The sequence below is a fragment of the Phocoena sinus genome, chromosome 9 (genome assembly GCF_008692025.1).
Source record: "Phocoena sinus isolate mPhoSin1 chromosome 9, mPhoSin1.pri, whole genome shotgun sequence".
NCBI classification, from domain to species: Eukaryota; Metazoa; Chordata; class Mammalia; order Artiodactyla; family Phocoenidae; genus Phocoena; species Phocoena sinus.
Window position 1 is genome coordinate 81,199,671 of NC_045771.1, and position 17,478 is coordinate 81,217,148.

Sequence of the window (17,478 nt, forward strand, 5' to 3'; positions counted from 1 at the left end):
CAATCATTCAATTTTATGCTATATATGGATTTAAAGTTAACATGAATCTCTTGTACACAGTACATAACTGAACTTTCTTTAATCCATTCAGTCACCCTAGGGATTATTTAAATTGAAGTATAGTTGATTTATGATATTACATGAGTCTCAGTGCTACAACATATGGATTTAATATTTTTATAGAGCATGCTCCACTTAAAGTTATTATAAAATACTGGCTATATTTCCCTGTGTTGTACTATATATCCTTGTTTATTTCATACATAGGAGTATTAGATTTAGAGAAACAAACTACTATCTTTCCCTCCCCACTTCACTCGCCCCACCAGTAACCACTAATTTGTTCTCTATGAGTCTATTTCTATTTTGTTCCATACATTCCTTTCTTATATTTTTTAGATTCCACAGAGAAGTGAGAATGTAGGGTATTCCCCTTTCTCTAACTTATTTAAGTAGGTATAAATATTGTAGGCCTATCCACTTTGTTGCAAGTGGCAGAATTTGATCCTTCTTAATGGCTGAGTAATAGTCTATTGTGTATACATACCACATCTTCTTTATCCACTCATCTGTTGATGGACATTTAGTTTGCTTCCATATGTTGGCAATTGTAAATAATGCTGCTATGAACACTGGGATGCATGTATCTTGTCAAATTGGTGTCTTCATTTTCTTTGGACATATACCAAGCAGTGGAATTGTTGGCTAATATGATAATTCTACTTTTAGCTTTTTTCAGGACCTCCATATTGTTTTCATAGTGCTTGTACCAATTTACAATCTCACCAACAGTGTACTAGGATTCCCTTCTCTCCATGTCAGGAACAACATTTCATATTTGTAGACTTTGGAATAACAGCCACATTGAGAGGGATGACGTGATGTCTCACTGTGGGTTTTTTTGTGGGTCATTCATTAAGTTTAATTTACAAAAGAAGGTGATAGGCTGGATGTGATCTGCAGGTTTAGTTTGCTAATACCTGGCATAGGTTAATTTGAGGAGAAGTAATACCTTTACAGCGTTATTTATTGCTTTTTTCAGGGTGACGTTTTAAAAAACTTTTCTCCCTAAAGGATATCTGAAATCTGTCGGTTTCTGTTTTATAAATTAGTTCATTTCTATCATTTTTTAGACTCCTGTAAGTGATATCATAGGATATTTTGTCTTTTTCTATCTGACTTACTAAACTTAGAATGAAATAATGCCATTTGCAGCAACAGGGATGGACCTAGGGATGATCATGCTTTTTCATTTCTGAGTAATAATCGATTGTGTACATGTACCACCTTTTCTTTGTCCATTCATTTGTTGATAGACACTTTGGTTGCTTCCATGTCTTGGATATTGTAAATAGTGCTGCAGTGCATGTTTGGGTTTGCGTACATTTGTCTTTTTGAATTCTGGTTTTCTGTAGATGTACTCCCAGAAGCAGGACTCCTGGATGATATGGTAACTGTGTTTTTACTTTTTAAAGGCATCTTACTGTGCTTTATAGTGACTGTTACCAGCTTACATCCCACCAACAGCATAGGAGGGTTCCCTTTTCTCCATGTCCTCTCCAGCATTTATGGTTCATAGACTTTTTGATGATGGCCATTCTGACTGTGCCGGTGATACCTTGCTGTAGTTTTGATTGCATGTGTCTTATATTTCGAGATGTTGAGCATCTTTGCATGTGTTTTCTTAAACACTGTGAGAAAACGTTACAGTTGACATTGGCTTTTTGAAAGTCTATTTTGAATTTTTTTTCTGTAACTACCACAGGACATTTGTTAAGAGCAGGTGTCATTTACACCCTGGCAGTCCTTGTGAATATTAAGTGCCCATAAGCACATGTTTTATAGTTGCTATTGTGGAAATGGGCACAAGCAGTTGGATTTCCTTCATGCCCCTCTCTGATTACTTTGGTAACCAGAGCCACTGTGGAAGATGGGCACCTGGATTGTAAATGAGTGTGGACTGTGCCACGACAAACACCTTGGGTTTCTTTTAATTTAATGTTTCTTTTTAATTGGAGTAAAGCTGATTTAACATAGTGTGTTTGTGGTAGGCATACAGAATCTTGTTCAGTTGTGTATATTCACATGTCTATTCATCTTCAGATTCTTTTCCCATTTAGATTATTAGAGAGTGTTGACTAGACTCCCTTCGTTATACAGTAGGCCTTTGTTGATTACCTATTTTATATGTATTAGTGTGTAAATGTTTATTCCCAACATCCTGATTTATTCCTTCCCCCCACCTTTCTCAGTAGGTAACCATAAGTTTGTTTTCTAAGTCTGTGAGTCTGTTTCTCTCTCTTTTATTTCTTTGGCTGCACTGCGAGGCAGGGATCGAAACCACACCCCCTGCAGCAGAAGCTCAGATTCTTAACCATTGGATCACCAGGAAAGTTCCTGTTTTTCTCTTGTAAATTAGTTCATTGGTATCAATTTTTAAATTTCACCTATAAGTGGTATCATATGATATTTGACTTTCTCTTTCTGACTTCACTTAGTCCGTCCATTATGCTGCAAATGGCATTCTTTCATTCTTTTTCATTTCTGAGTAATATTTCACTGTGAACATGTACGACTTATTTATCCATCCACCTGCTGATGGATATTTGGGTTGCTTCCATGTCGTAGACATTGTAAATTGTGCTGCGGTGCACATATGGGCGCATGTGGGTTTTCCAATTCTGGTTTTCTCTCGATATACGCCTGGGAGTGGGACTGCTGGATCATATGGCAGCTCTAATTTTACCTTGTAGGCACCTCCATACTGTTTTCTATAGTGGCTGTTACCGCCTTAGATCCCAACATCAGCATAGGAGGGTCCCCTTTTTTCTACAAACTCTCAAGCATTTATTGTTTGTAGACTTTTTGATGATGGCTATTCTGACTCCTGCTAAGTGATCCCTCATTGTAGTTTTGATTTCCATGCTGCTAATTTTCAAGTGTTCTTTTATACAGTGTGAGTAAAGTTTACCTAGTGAAATAGGATCCTGAAAGTCTCTTTCTTTTGAATTTTTTTTTTGTTTACCTACCCCTGGACATTTCCTGATCGTAGGTGTCATTTACAGCCCTACAGACCTTGTGAATATTAAGAACCCATAAGCATTGGTTTTAAAGTTGCAGTTGCAGGAAAGGGCAGCAAGGCAGCAAAATTTATTCATACTCAACTTGATAGCTAGGGCAAACACAGCCTCAGTGGAACTCCTGTTCCTAGGTTGTAAATTAGAGTGGAAAATGCCAGGACAAATACCCAAAAGCTTGTGTCACATTACTTCTTGTTAATTTAATATTTATTTCTTATTGGAGTAAATCTGATTACAATGTTTTGTTTATACTAGGTGTACAGAATCTGGATCATTCCTACATATACACATATCTAATCAGGTTTAGATTCTTTCCCATCTTGGTCATCAGAGAGCATTGAGTAGATCTGCCTTGGCATCCAGTAGCTCCTTCCTGATTATATATTTTATATGTATTATTAAATGTATGTTAACCCCAACCTTCTAATTTTTACAGTCCTTTCACCTTTTTCTAAGTCTGTACGGGTCTTCCTCAGTGGAAATATGTTCATGGGTATCAATTTTCAGATAACACCAGTAAATGATATCATCAGATATTTGTCTTTCTCTTTCTGACTTACTTTATGTAGTATGATTATCTCTAGGCTCGTCTGTGGTGCTGCAAAAGGCATTGTTTCATCTTTTCCATAGCTAATATTCCATTCTGTCCATGTACCACTTCTTCTTTGTCCATTCATCTGTAGATGGACATTTTGGTTGCATCCACGCCTGGCTATTTTAAATATCACTGCAGTGCATGTTTGGGTGCTGGGTCTTTCTGAATTCTGGTCTTCTCGGGTTATAGGCCCATTAGAGGTTCGGCAGGATCATATGATAGCTCAATTGTTACCTTTTAAAGGCACCTTCATTCTGTTCTGATTAGTGGCTGTTACCAGTTTACATCCCAGCAACAGCACAGGAGGGTACACATTCTCAGAAACCCATTCAGCATTTGTGGTTTGCAGACATTTTTTTTCTGATGGCCATTCAGACTACTGTGAGGTGATACCTTTCTGTAGTTTAAAATTGCATGACTAATAATTCTTGATGGTGAACATTTTTTCATGTCCCTTAAAAAAAAAAGAAAAACACTGTGAGCAAATTTACCTGTTGAAATTGTCTTCTCAAGAGTTTGCCTGCTTTGGATATTAATGTACATCCCTGACCCCATGATATTTTTTGAGGGCAGGTGTCATTTACAGCCCTGCAGTCCTTGTGAATATTAAGTGACCATTAGCACTGTGTTTAACGCTGCTGTTGTGGTAGACAGCCACAAGGCGGCAGCATCATTACGTTCTCAACTCTTGTTACTAGGGCAACAGAGTCTTCCTGGATGTTCCTCCGATGTAAATTAGAGTGGAATGTGCTCGGAGAAACCCCCGGAAGTTTGTTTCCTTACTTAGGTTTGTTTTTTAAATTTAATTTATATTCCTTATCGGAGTCGATTTGATTAGAGTGTTGTGACTGGCTGGCTGTACAGAATCTGGTCAATTATTCATATATATATCTTTTCATCTTTGGATCCTGTCACCATGTATGTTATTACAGAGTGTTGAGTAGACCTCCCTTGGTATTTGGTAGGTGTTTGGTCATTATATATTTTGTATGTATTAGTGATTATATAATTCTTATAGTTTATATGTTTATATACATTTAACATACATTAGTATATGTATGTTACCCCCATAATCCTAATTTATCCATCCTCCCACCTTTCATTTTGGTTAACCATTGGTTCGTTTTATAAGTCTGTGAGTGTCGTTTTCTGTGGAAATATGCTCACTGGTAGACATCTATAAATGATATCATAGGATATTTGTCATTCCCTTTTGACTTACTTAACGTAATATGATTATTCCTAGGCTCATCTGTAGTCATGAAAACGGCATTGTTCATTTTTTTCCGGGGCCAATATTCCATTCGGTACATATACCACTTCATCTTTGTCCATTTATCTGTTCATGGACATTTTGTTGGCTTGCATGTCTTGGCTATTGTAAATATTGCTGCAGTGCATGTTTGCCTGTCTGTGTCTTTCTGATTCTGGTCTTAGGTTATAGGCCCATTAGGGGATCGGCTGCATCATATGGTACCTCAACTTTTAGCTTTTAAATGCAGCTCCATTCTGTCCTCATGATTAGCTGTTACTGGTTTACATCCAACCAACAGTGGGTATGCATTTCTCCACAAACCCGTCAGCATTCATTGTTTATAGACTTTTTACTGATGGCATTTTGAATACTGGGTGGCGAAATCTTTTTGTAGTTTGGATTTGCATCCAACTAATAATTCCTGATATTGAGCTTTTATCCATGTTCTTCTGTTTTTTTTTAAATGAGTAAAACTTACCTCTTCAAATTGTTTTCCTGAAATTTTTGTTTTCCTGAAATTTTTTCTGTGTTTTTAACATTTTTGCCATTACCTACCCCAGGAAATTTTTTGAGGACACGTGTCATTTACAGCCCTACAATTACTGTGAATATTAAGTGACTGTTAGCCCTGTGTTTAAAGCTGCTGCTGTGGGAAACGGCCACAAGGTGGCAGCATTTCTACATTCCTAAATCTGGTTACTAGGGCAGCACAGCCTTCCCGGAAGTCGTGTTCCTAGGTTGTCAATTAGAAAGGAATCTGCTGGGAAAAACCCCAGTAAGATTATGTCTTAATTGTTGTTCGTGGTTGGGGTAATGATTAGAATATTGTTTTTTCTAGGTTAAACATTATATATATATATTCATGTATAGGTCCTCTTCCAAAGTAAATTATTATTATTTGTTTTAATTATTCATGTATTTTTGGCTGAGTTGGCTCTTCATTGCTGTATGTGGGCTTTCCCTAGTTGCGATGAGCGGGGGCTACCCTTCATTGTGGTGCATGGGCTTCTCACTACAGTGGCTTCTCCTGTTGCACAGCACCGGTTCTGGCGTGCAGGCTTCCGTAGTTGTGGCTCGTGGGCTCTAGAGCGCAGGCGCCATACTTGTGGTGCACGATTGTAGTTGCTCTGCAGTATGTGGGATCTAGCTGGACCAGGGACCAAATTCGTGTCCCGTGCATTGTCAGGCAGATTCTTAACCATGGCACCACCAGGGAAGCCCCTATGTAAATTATTACAGAGCATTCAGTAGACCTCCCTTGGTATATGGTTGGTCTTTTTGATATATTATGTATGGTAACCCTAATCTTTTTTTGTGTGGTACGCGGGCCTCCCACCGCTGTGGCCTCTTCCGTTGCCCTGGATGTGCAGGCTCAGCAGCCATGGCTCATGGGCCCAGCCACTCCGCTGCATGTAGGATCCTCCCGGACGGGGGCATGAACCCGTGTCCCCTGCATGGGCAGGCAGACTCTCAACCACTGCACCAACAGGGAAGCCCCACACCAGGGCATTACTTGAAGGCAGTTGTCATTTACAACCCTGTAGTAATTGTGAATATTATGTGACAATTAGCACTCGGATTAAAGCTGCTGTTGCAGGAAACGGCCACAAGGTGGCAGCAATTCTATATTCCCAATGCTGGTTACTAGGGCAACAGAGCCTTCCTGGAAGTGGTGTTTGTAGGTTGTAAATTAGAGTGGAATGTGTCAGGACAAATCCCCCAAAACTTATCTCTCCTTACTTTTATCAGAGCAAATTTGATTACACTGTTGTGTTTGTTCTAGGTGTACAGAATCTGTTTCATTGCTACATATATCTTTCATTGTTTGGTCATTATATACAAATATTTTGTATGTTTCGAGATATAATACACATATCTGTGTATACATTAAAACGAATGTATACACCAAAAGGAAACAAAGCCACTAGCAGCACCATAGAAGAGTCTAGAAGTAATCACACAACTTGTAGTAAGTGACAAAGTGAAAGACATATCCTATCACATCACTTAGAGGTGTTACCTAAAGAAAGTTGTGAGGATTTGATACATTACGACATTGGGGTTAACAGAGATATACAAACACTTGTGAAATAAAGAATTACCCAAGACCTACGGCATACCAAGAGAAGACTACCCAACATTGTGTCATAACCTACGTGGGAAAAGGATCCGAAGAAGACTAGATATGTGTGTATGTGTAAAAGAAGCACATCTTGCACACACCTAGAACAAACAAAACACTGTAATCGAATTTTCTCTGATACAAAATAAAAATTAAATTTAAAAAAGCGAACAGCAAGTAATGAGACATAAACTTAAGGGGCTTTTTCCTGGCACATTCCGTTCTAATTTACAAGCTACAACACAACTTCCATTATGGCTCTGTTGCCCTAGTAACCAGATTTGGTAAGGAGAAGTGCTGCCGCCTTCTGGCCGTTTCACGCAACAGCGCCAATGGTCACTGAATACTCAAAATAACTGCAGGCCTGTAAATGACACCTGCCATCAAAAAGAAAAGGGGAATGGAAAAATGCTCAACATCAGCAATTAAAAAGCCTTGCAAATCCAATCTACAGAAACGTTCACCTCACAGCCGTCAGAATGAGCATCAGGAGAATGGTCTACAAAGAATGAACGCTGAAAGGGTTTGAGAGACCTGTGTACCCTCTGGCTGCTGGGGGGAGAGAAAACGGTAACAGCCAGTAGTGAGAGAGAATGGTGGTGCGTGTAAACTTAAGAATTGAGCTACCATGTGATCTGGGAGGCCCTTTGATGCGCCTATCACCTGAGCAGACCAGAATGAACAAAGGAACAGGCCGGCCATCCTGCACTGCAGGAACGTTTACCATAGCCAAGACATGGAAGACACCAAAATGTCCATCAGCAGGAAAATGTGCAAGGAACAAGTGGTCCGTGGACACAATGGAATATTGGCCATGTTAAAGAATGAAACTGCCGTTTAGCACCACCATAGAAGGACGTAAACGTCATCACCCAACTTGAAGTACGAAAGAAACTGAAAGGTGTCCTATGACATCACTTACAGGTGTTACCAAAAAATTGATACCCACGAACTTACTTCCCAGAGAAGGAAAAGCATGGATTAAGAAAACAAAATTACGTCTAGCCAAATGGAAAGGTGTAAGGAATGGATGAATTAAGATCTGGGGGTTGGGGCTTCCCCGGTGGCGCAGTGGTTGAGAGTCTGCTTGCCGATGCAGGGGATACGGGTTCGAGCCCCGGTCCAGAAAGATCCCACGTGCAGCGGAGTGGCCGGGGGCCCGTGAGCCATGGCCACTGAGCCTGCGCTCCGCAACAGGAGAGGGCACGACGGTGAGAGGCCCGCGTGCCGCAAAAGAAAACCAAAAAAAAGATACGGGGGTTAACAGACATGTGCTAATCTATATGAAATATATAATCACAAAATACCTATGGAATACCAAGAAAGGTCTACTAAACACTCTGTGATAAACATACACGGGAAAGCATCCAAAGATGAACAGACAGATGCATTGATATAATGAACCAGATTCTGTACACCTAGGAGAAACAAAATATTTTTATCAAATTTGCTCTCATAATTAATAAAAATTAAATTGAAAAAGTAAACAAGGAGATATAAGCTCTTGGGGTTTGTCCTGGCACATTCCACTCAAGTTTGCAGCCTACTAACACGATTTCCAGGAAGGCTCTACTGCCCAAAAACCGAGTCGGAAATGGAGAAATGCTGCCGCCTTGTGAAGAGGTAAGTTTCACTCACTCTCTTAAAAAAAAAAAAAAAAAGGAAAATGGATAAAAGCTCAACCTCAGGACTTATTAGACTCATGCAATATAATATACAAAAAGTTTTTCAACTCACACCTGTCGAATGACGATCAGCAAGATCTTAGTCTACAGTCCAATAAATACTGAAGGGGTTTGAGAGAACTGTGTACCCTCTAGCTGCTGGTGAGATGTAAAGTGGTAACAGCCATAATGAGAACAGAAAGGAGCTGCCTTTAAAAGTAAAAATTGAGGTACCATTCAATCCAGCAGTCACACCACTGGGCCACTCTCCTGAGAATACCAAAAGCGAGAAGACCCGGGCTGCACTGCAGCCTATTAACAATAGCCAAGAGAGTGAAGCTACCAAAATGTCCATCACAGATTGAATGGATAAAGAAAGACTCCACGTACACATTGGATATTAGCCATGAAAACAATGCACACTGCGCTTTGAGGCCCCATAGATGAGCCTGGGAGATAATCACAGAACAGGGGGTAAGCTGGAAAGCAAAAGACCTACATCCTATGATATCACTTACAGGCGTTATCTAATAACTGACACAAATGAACATACTTACACAGAGATTCACACAGAGAAGGAAATCACAGACTTAGGGGAAAAAAAACTGTGCTTATCTAAAATGAAAGGTGGGCGGAATGGATAAATTAAGATTAGCATTACAGGGCTTCCCTGTGGGAAGTGGTTGGAGAGTTCGCCTGCCGATGCAGGGGACACGGGTTCGTGCCCCGGTCCGGGAGGATCCCAAATGCCGCGGAGCGGCTGGGCCTGTGAGCCGTGGCCGCTGAGCTGTGTGTCCGGAGCCTGCGCTCCACCACGGGAAAGGCCACAACGTGAGAGGGACGCGTACGGGGGGGGGGGAAAAAAAACCATTAGCGTTGCGATACGTATACAAATACGTATTATATACGTATATAAGGAAGACTGACCAATGTATCAAGGGAGGTGTACGGAACACTCTAATATATTACATGGGAAAGAGGATCTGTACATGAATAGACATATATAATATACAAATGAACCAGACTGTGTACACTAGGACAAACAATACCTATAATCGTTACCCCGATTACAAAAAATTTTAAAAACCAAGAAGAAGTAATTTAAAAACCAAGAAGAAGTATGAGACATAAATTAGGGGCGTTTCTCCTGCACATTCCACTCGAATTTGCAGCCGACTAACACGATTTCCAGGAAGGCTCTGCTGCCAAAACCCAGAGCTGGAAATGGAGAAATGCTGCCGCCCTCGTGGCCGTTTCACACAACAGCAGCTTTCAACCCAGTGCTCAAGGTCACTAAATATTCACCAAACTGCAGTTCTGTAATGACACCTGCCCACCAGAACAATCGTTGGGTCGAAAATCGACCACAAAAATTCAAAAAACGGCAAGAGCTTCCAAGAGGACAATTTCAAGAGGTATATTGTACTCACACTTTTCTCTCTCTCTCTTTTTAACAGAAAAGAAAAAGGCGTGGAGAAACGATGCATTTTCGGCGTCTCTAAAGACACGCAAACCCAAATTACAAAAACCTCTCGGCTCACAGCAGTCAGAAAAGCCATTAGCAAAATGCTGCAAGCAATAAATGCTGAAGGGATCGGGGAGCAATGCGTACCCTCCGTTCTAAGGGGGACGTGGTAAGAGCCACTAATGAAAACACGCTGGAGGTGCTTTGAGAAGGGAAACACTGAGCTAGCAGTCAATCAATCACACCCACTGCCGGGCCTATCCCCTGAGAAAATGAGAATCAAAGAGTCACAGGCTGGCACTCCAGCAATACTTACCGCAGCCAACACTTGGAAGCAATGAAAATGTCCATCAACAGAGGAACGCACCAAGAAGAAGTGGTCCACGTACGCAATGGAATCTGACCCCACTAGAAAACATAAATTAAATTTAAAAATCAAACGTAAGCAAGGACACAAGGTTTTGGGTGTTTATCAGGGCACACTGCACTCTAATTTGACTCTGAGGAACACCACCGGCAGGAAGGTCTGTTTCCCTAGGTACCAGGGTGGGGAACGTAGAAATACTGCGGCCCTCTAGCTGATACCTGCAACAGCAGCTTTGAAATCTCTGCTAATGGTCACTTCATATGCACAAGTACTGCAGGGCTGCAAATGAAACCTGCCCTCAAAATGTCCTGACGCAGGTGAAGGCCAGAACATTTCAAAACGTGGCACGTATTTCAAGAAAACAATTTGAAGAAGTAAGCTGTGGTAACAGTTGGAAAAATAAAAGGACATGCCTGAAAGCTCAACTTCAAGGGATTAGGAGACACATGCGGATCCAACCACAAAGAGGTATCAGCTCACCCCGCCAAGAATAACCATCAGCAAAGAAACTACAAACGCTCAATGCTGAAGAGGTTGTGGAGAAAGGCATACCCTCAGTTTGAAGTGGGACGTAACCTGGTAAGAGCCACTAATGGGAAGAGAATGGATGTGCCTTTAAAAGGTAAACACTGAGCTACTATATGATCCATCAGGCCCACTCCTCGGCCTATAACCTAAGAAGACAGAATTGGAAAGACACGGGCAGGAAATATGCACTGCAGCAGTATAACAACAGCCAAGACACGGAATCAACCAAAAAGTCCATCAAGAGACGAGTGGAGCGAGAAGAAGTGGTACGTGTACATTTGGAAAATTGGCCAAGGAAAAAAATGAAACAATGACATTTGCAGCACGGTAGATGAGTCTAGAGGTAATCATGCAACTGGCAGTAAGTGAGAAAGCGAAAGACACATATCCTACCGTATCACTTACAGGTGTTACCTAAAAACTGATACCAATGAAGATGTCTCCACAGAGAAATGTAATCACAGGTTCATCAGGCAAACCTATGGCTCACCCAATGGAAAGCTGTGAGGACGGGATACATTAGGACGTTGGGGTTAACAGAGCTATGCAAACACACGTGAAATGTATCATCACCAAAGACCTACGGCATACCAAGAGAAGACTACCCAACATTGTGTCATAACCTACGTGGGAAAAGGATCCGAAGAAGACTAGATATGTGTGTATGTGTAAAAGAAGCACATCTTGCACACACCTAGAACAAACAAAACACTGTAATCGAATTTTCTCTGATACAAAATAAAAATTAAATTTAAAAAAGCGAACAGCAAGTAATGAGACATAAACTTAAGGGGCTTTTTCCTGGCACATTCCGTTCTAATTTACAAGCTACAACACAACTTCCATTATGGCTCTGTTGCCCTAGTAACCAGATTTGGTAAGGAGAAGTGCTGCCGCCTTCTGGCCGTTTCACGCAACAGCGCCAATGGTCACTGAATACTCAAAATAACTGCAGGCCTGTAAATGACACCTGCCATCAAAAAGAAAAGGGGAATGGAAAAATGCTCAACATCAGCAATTAAAAAAGCCTTGCAAATCCAATCTACAGAAACGTTCACCTCACAGCCGTCAGAATGAGCATCAGGAGAATGGTCTACAAGAATGAACGCTGAAAGGGTTTGAGAGACCTGTGTACCCTCTGGCTGCTGGGGGGAGAGAAAACGGTAACAGCCAGTAGTGAGAAGAGAATGGTGGTGCGTGTAAACTTAAGAATTGAGCTACCATGTGATCTGGGAGGCCCTTTGATGCGCCTATCACCTGAGCAGACCAGAATGAACAAAGGAACAGGCCGGCCATCCTGCACTGCAGGAACGTTTACCATAGCCAAGACATGAAGACACCAAAATGTCCATCAGCAGGAAAATGTGCAAGGAACAAGTGGTCCGTGGACACAATGGATATTGGCCATGTTAAAGAATGAAACTGCCGTTTAGCACCACCATAGAAGGACGTAAACGTCATCACCCAACTTGAAGTACGAAAGAAACTGAAAGGTGTCCTATGACATCACTTACAGGTGTTACCAAAAAATTGATACCCACGAACTTACTTCCCAGAGAAGGAAAAGCATGGATTAAGAAAAACAAAATACGTCTAGCCAAATGGAAAGGTGTAAGGAATGGATGAATTAAGATCTGGGGGTTGGGGCTTCCCCGGGTGGCGGCAGTGGTTGAGAGTCTGCTTGCCGATGCAGGGGGATACGGGTTCGAGCCCCGGTCCAGAAAGATCCCACGTGCAGCGGAGTGGCCGGGGGCCCGTGAGCCATGGCCACTGAGCCTGCGCTCCGCAACAGGAGAGGCACGACGGTGAGAGGCCCGCGTGCCGCAAAAGAAAACCAAAAAAAAGATACGGGGGTTAACAGACATGTGCTAATCTATATGAAATATATAATCACAAAATACCTATGGAATACCAAGAAAGGTCTACTAAACACTCTGTGATAACATACACGGGAAAGCATCCAAAGATGAACAGACAGATGCATTGATATAATGAACCAGATTCTGTACACCTAGGAGAAACAAAATATTTTTTATCAAATTTGCTCTCATAATTAATAAAAATTAAATTGAAAAAGTAAACAAGGAGATATAAGCTCTTGGGGGTTTGCCCTGGCACATCCCACTCTAATTTGCAGCCTACTAACACGATCTCCAGGAAGGCTCTGCTGCCCAAAACCCCGGAGTTGGAAATGGAGAAATGCTGCCGCCTTGTGGCCGTTTCCCGCAAGAGCGGCTTTAAGCCCACAGCTAATGGTCACTTAACACTCACGACTCAGTGCTGTAAAGGACAGCTGCCCTAAAAAATGTGCTGAGGTAGGCAATGGCAAAAAAATTTAAAAACAGGCAAATGTGTCAAGAAGATAGTATGAAGAGGTAAGTTTCACTCACTCTCTTAAAAAAAAAAAAAAAAAGTAAAATGGATAAAAGCTCAACCTCAGGAATTATTAGACTCATGCAAATATAATATACAAAAAGTTTTCAACTCACACCTGTCGAATGACGATCAGCAAGATCTTAGTCTACAGTCAATAAATACTGAAGGGGTTTGAGAGAACTGTGTACCCTCTAGCTGCTGGTGAGATGTAAAAGTGGTAACAGCCAATAATGAGAACAGAAAGGAGCTGCTTTAAAAGTAAAAATTGAGGTACCATTCAATCCAGCAGTCACACCACTGGGCCACTCTCCTGAGAAGACCAAAGCGAGAAGACCCGGGCTGCACTGCAGCCTATTAACAATAGCCAAGAGAGTGAAGCTACCAAAATGTCCATCAACAGATGAATGGATAAAGAAAAGCTCCACTGTACACAATGGATATTAGCCATGGAAAACAATGCAACACTGCGCTTTGAGGCACCATAGATGAGCCTGGAGATAATCACAGAACAGGGGGTAAGCTGGAAAGCAAAAGACCTACATCCTATGATATCACTTACAGGCGTTATCTAATAACTGACACAAATGAACATACTTACACAGAGATTCACACAGAGAAAGGAAATCACAGACTTAGGGGAAAAAAAACTGTGCTTATCTAAAATGAAAGGTGGGCGGAATGGATAAATTAAGATTAGCATTACAGGGCTTCCCTGGTGGGGAAGTGGTTGAGAGTTCGCCTGCCGATGCAGGGGACACGGGTTCGTGCCCCGGTCCGGGAGGATCCCAGAAAATTCAAACGACGTCACATTTCACAGAAGACAATCTCAAGAGGCATATTTTATGCACATTGTGTCTTTTCTTGCTTTTTTTTCTTTAAAATAAAAGGGAATTGAACAATGCTCACATCAGCAATTAATAAAGCCATGAGAATCCAACCTACATAAATGTTCACCTCACAGCCGTCAGAATGACCTTCAACAAAAAGCCTACAAAGAATAAATGCTGAAGAGGTTTCAGAGAACTGTGTACCCTCTAGCTGCTGGGGGGATGTAAACCTGTAACAGCCAGTAGTGAGAACATAACGGAAGTGCGTTTAAGGGTAAAAATCGAGCTACCGTGTGATCTGGTAGGTCCTTTGATGCCCCGCCTATCACCTGAGCAGAGCAGAATGGAAAAGACACAGGCTGGCAATCCCGCCCTGCAGGAACATTTAACATAGCCAACACCTGGAAGAACCTGATAACGGTCCATCAGCAGGAAAATGCACAAAGAGGAAGTGGTCCACGCAAACAATGGAATACTAGCTATGTAAAACAATGAAACATTGCCCTCTGCACCACGATATAAGGACGTAGAGATAATCACCCAACTTGAAGAAAGAAACTGAAAGACAGATATACTATGACATCACTCATAGGTGTTACCTAAAAATTGATACTCATGAACTCATTTCCAAGAGAAGGAAAAGCACGGACTAAGAAAACAAAATGATCTTTAACGAAATGGAAAGGTGTAAGGAATGGATGAATTAGGATATGGGGGTTAACAGACATGTACTAATACATCTGACATATATAATCACAAAATCCTATGGAATACCAACAGAGGTCTACTCAACACGGTATAAGAACCTTTCCTTTGGAAAGGATCCAAAGATGAATAGACGGATACGTTGATATGATGCAGCACATTCTGTACACCTAGCAGAAACTGCATGATTTATCAAATTTGCTCTGATATTAATAAAAATTAAATTAAAAAAACAAAACACGAAGTAGGAGATATAATCTCTTGGGGGTCTGCCCTGCCACATTCCACTCAAGTTTGCAGCCTACTAACACGATTTCCAGGAAGGCTCTACTGCCCAAAAACCGAGTCGGAAATGGAGAAATGCTGCCGGCTTGTGGCCCGTTTCCCACAAGAGCGGCTTTAAGCCCACAGCTAACGGTCCCTTAACATTCACAAGGACTCAGGCTGTAAAGGACACCTGCCCTCAAAAATGTCCTGAGGTATGGAATGGCCAGAAAATTCAAAACAGGCAAAATGTTCAAGAAGATAACATGAAGAGGTAAGTTTTACTCACTCTCTTTAAAGGAAAAGGAAAATGGATAAAAGCTCAACATCAGGATATATTAGACTCATGCAAATCTAATCTACCAAAAGGTTTCAACTCTCACCAGTCGACTGACCATCATCAAAAAGTCTTCAAACAATAAGTGCTGATGGGGTTTTAGAGAGCTGTGTACCCTCTAGCTGCTGGTGAGATGTAAAGTGGTAACAGCCAATAATGAGAACAGAAAGGAGCTGCGTTTAAAAGTAAAAATGGAGCTACCATTCGATGCAGCTGGCCCACCGCTGGGCCTCTCACCTGACAAGACCAGAATCCAAAGGACACTGGCTGCAAAACCTGCACTGCGGCTTTATTCACAATAGCCAAGACATGGAAGCAACCTAGATGTCCATCAACAGATGAATGGATACGCAAGAAGTGGTCCATGTACACAGTGGAATATTAGCCATGTAAACAATGAAACACTGCACTTTGAGGCACCATAGATGAGCTTAGGGAGAATCACAGAACATGAGATAAACTGGAAAGCAAAAGACAGATATCCTATGATATCACTTATAGGTGTTACCTAACAACTGACAAAAATGGACATATTTCCACCGACAAAGACACACAGAGACTTTAAAAAACAAACTGTGTATCTAAGAGGAAAGGTGGTGGAAATGGGTAAATTAAGATTCGATTTACCATACCTATACAAATACAGATTAAGTACATATATCTAAAAAGACCAAGCACATGGCAAGGGAGGTCTATGAAACATTCTGTAATCTTTTACATGGGAAAAGGATCTGTACATGAATAGATATACATGATGTACAAATGAACCAGATTCTGTACACCCAAGGCCAACTGTATTCTAATCATTACCCCGATTAAACAATTAAAACAACGAACAGGACGTAATGAGACATAAACTACAGGGGCTTTTCCTGGCACATTCCATTGTAATTACAACGTGGGAACACGACTTCCAGAAAGGCTGTGCTGCCCTAGTAACCAGATTTGGGAATGGAGAAATGCTGCCGCCTTGTGGCCGTTCCCACAACAGCAGCTTTAAACCCAGTGCTAATGGTCACTAAATATTCACACTCATTGCAGGCCTGTAAATGACACCTGCCCTCAAAAAAAATTCCTGGGGTGGAAAATCGACCACAAAATTCAAAGATGGCAACCTTCTAAGAAGACAATTTCAAGAGGTATATTGTTCTCACACTTTTTTTCTTTGTTTTTCCTAAAGAAAACAGAAAGGTGTGGAAAGATGCTGAAACATTAGGGATTATTAGAGACATACAATCCAAATTACAGAAACCTATCAGCTCACACCAGTCCGAAAGGCCACGAGCAAACATTCTGCAAACAATAAATGCTGAAGGGGTTGTGGAGGAATGCATACCCTTGGTGCTAATTGGGATGTGCTAAGAGCCACTAATGAAAACACAATGGAGGTGCTTTGAAAAGGGAAACATTGAGCCAGCAGTCAATCAATCACACCCACTGCTGGGCCTATCACCTGAGGAAAATGAGAATCAAAAGTCACAGGCTGGGGGCTTCCCCGGTGGCGCAGTGGTTGAGGGTCCGCCTGCCGATGCAGGGGACGCGGGTTCGTGCCCCGGTCCGGGAGGATCCCGCGTGCCGCGGAGCGGCTGGGCCCGTGAGCCATGGCCGCTGAGCCTGCGCGTCCGGAGCCTGTGCTCCGCAAAGGGAGAGGCCACAACAGTGAGAGGCCCGCGTACAGCAAAAAAAGAAAAAGAAAAGAAAAGTCACAGGCTGGCAATACTGCACTCCAGCAATATTAACCATAGCCAACACTCGGAAGCAACGAAAATGTCCATCAACAGAGGAATGGACAAAGAAGAAGTGGTCCATGTACACAATGGAATATTACTCCACTAAAAAATATAAATCAAATTTAAAAAACAAACATAAGTAAGAAGACATAAGCATTTGGGG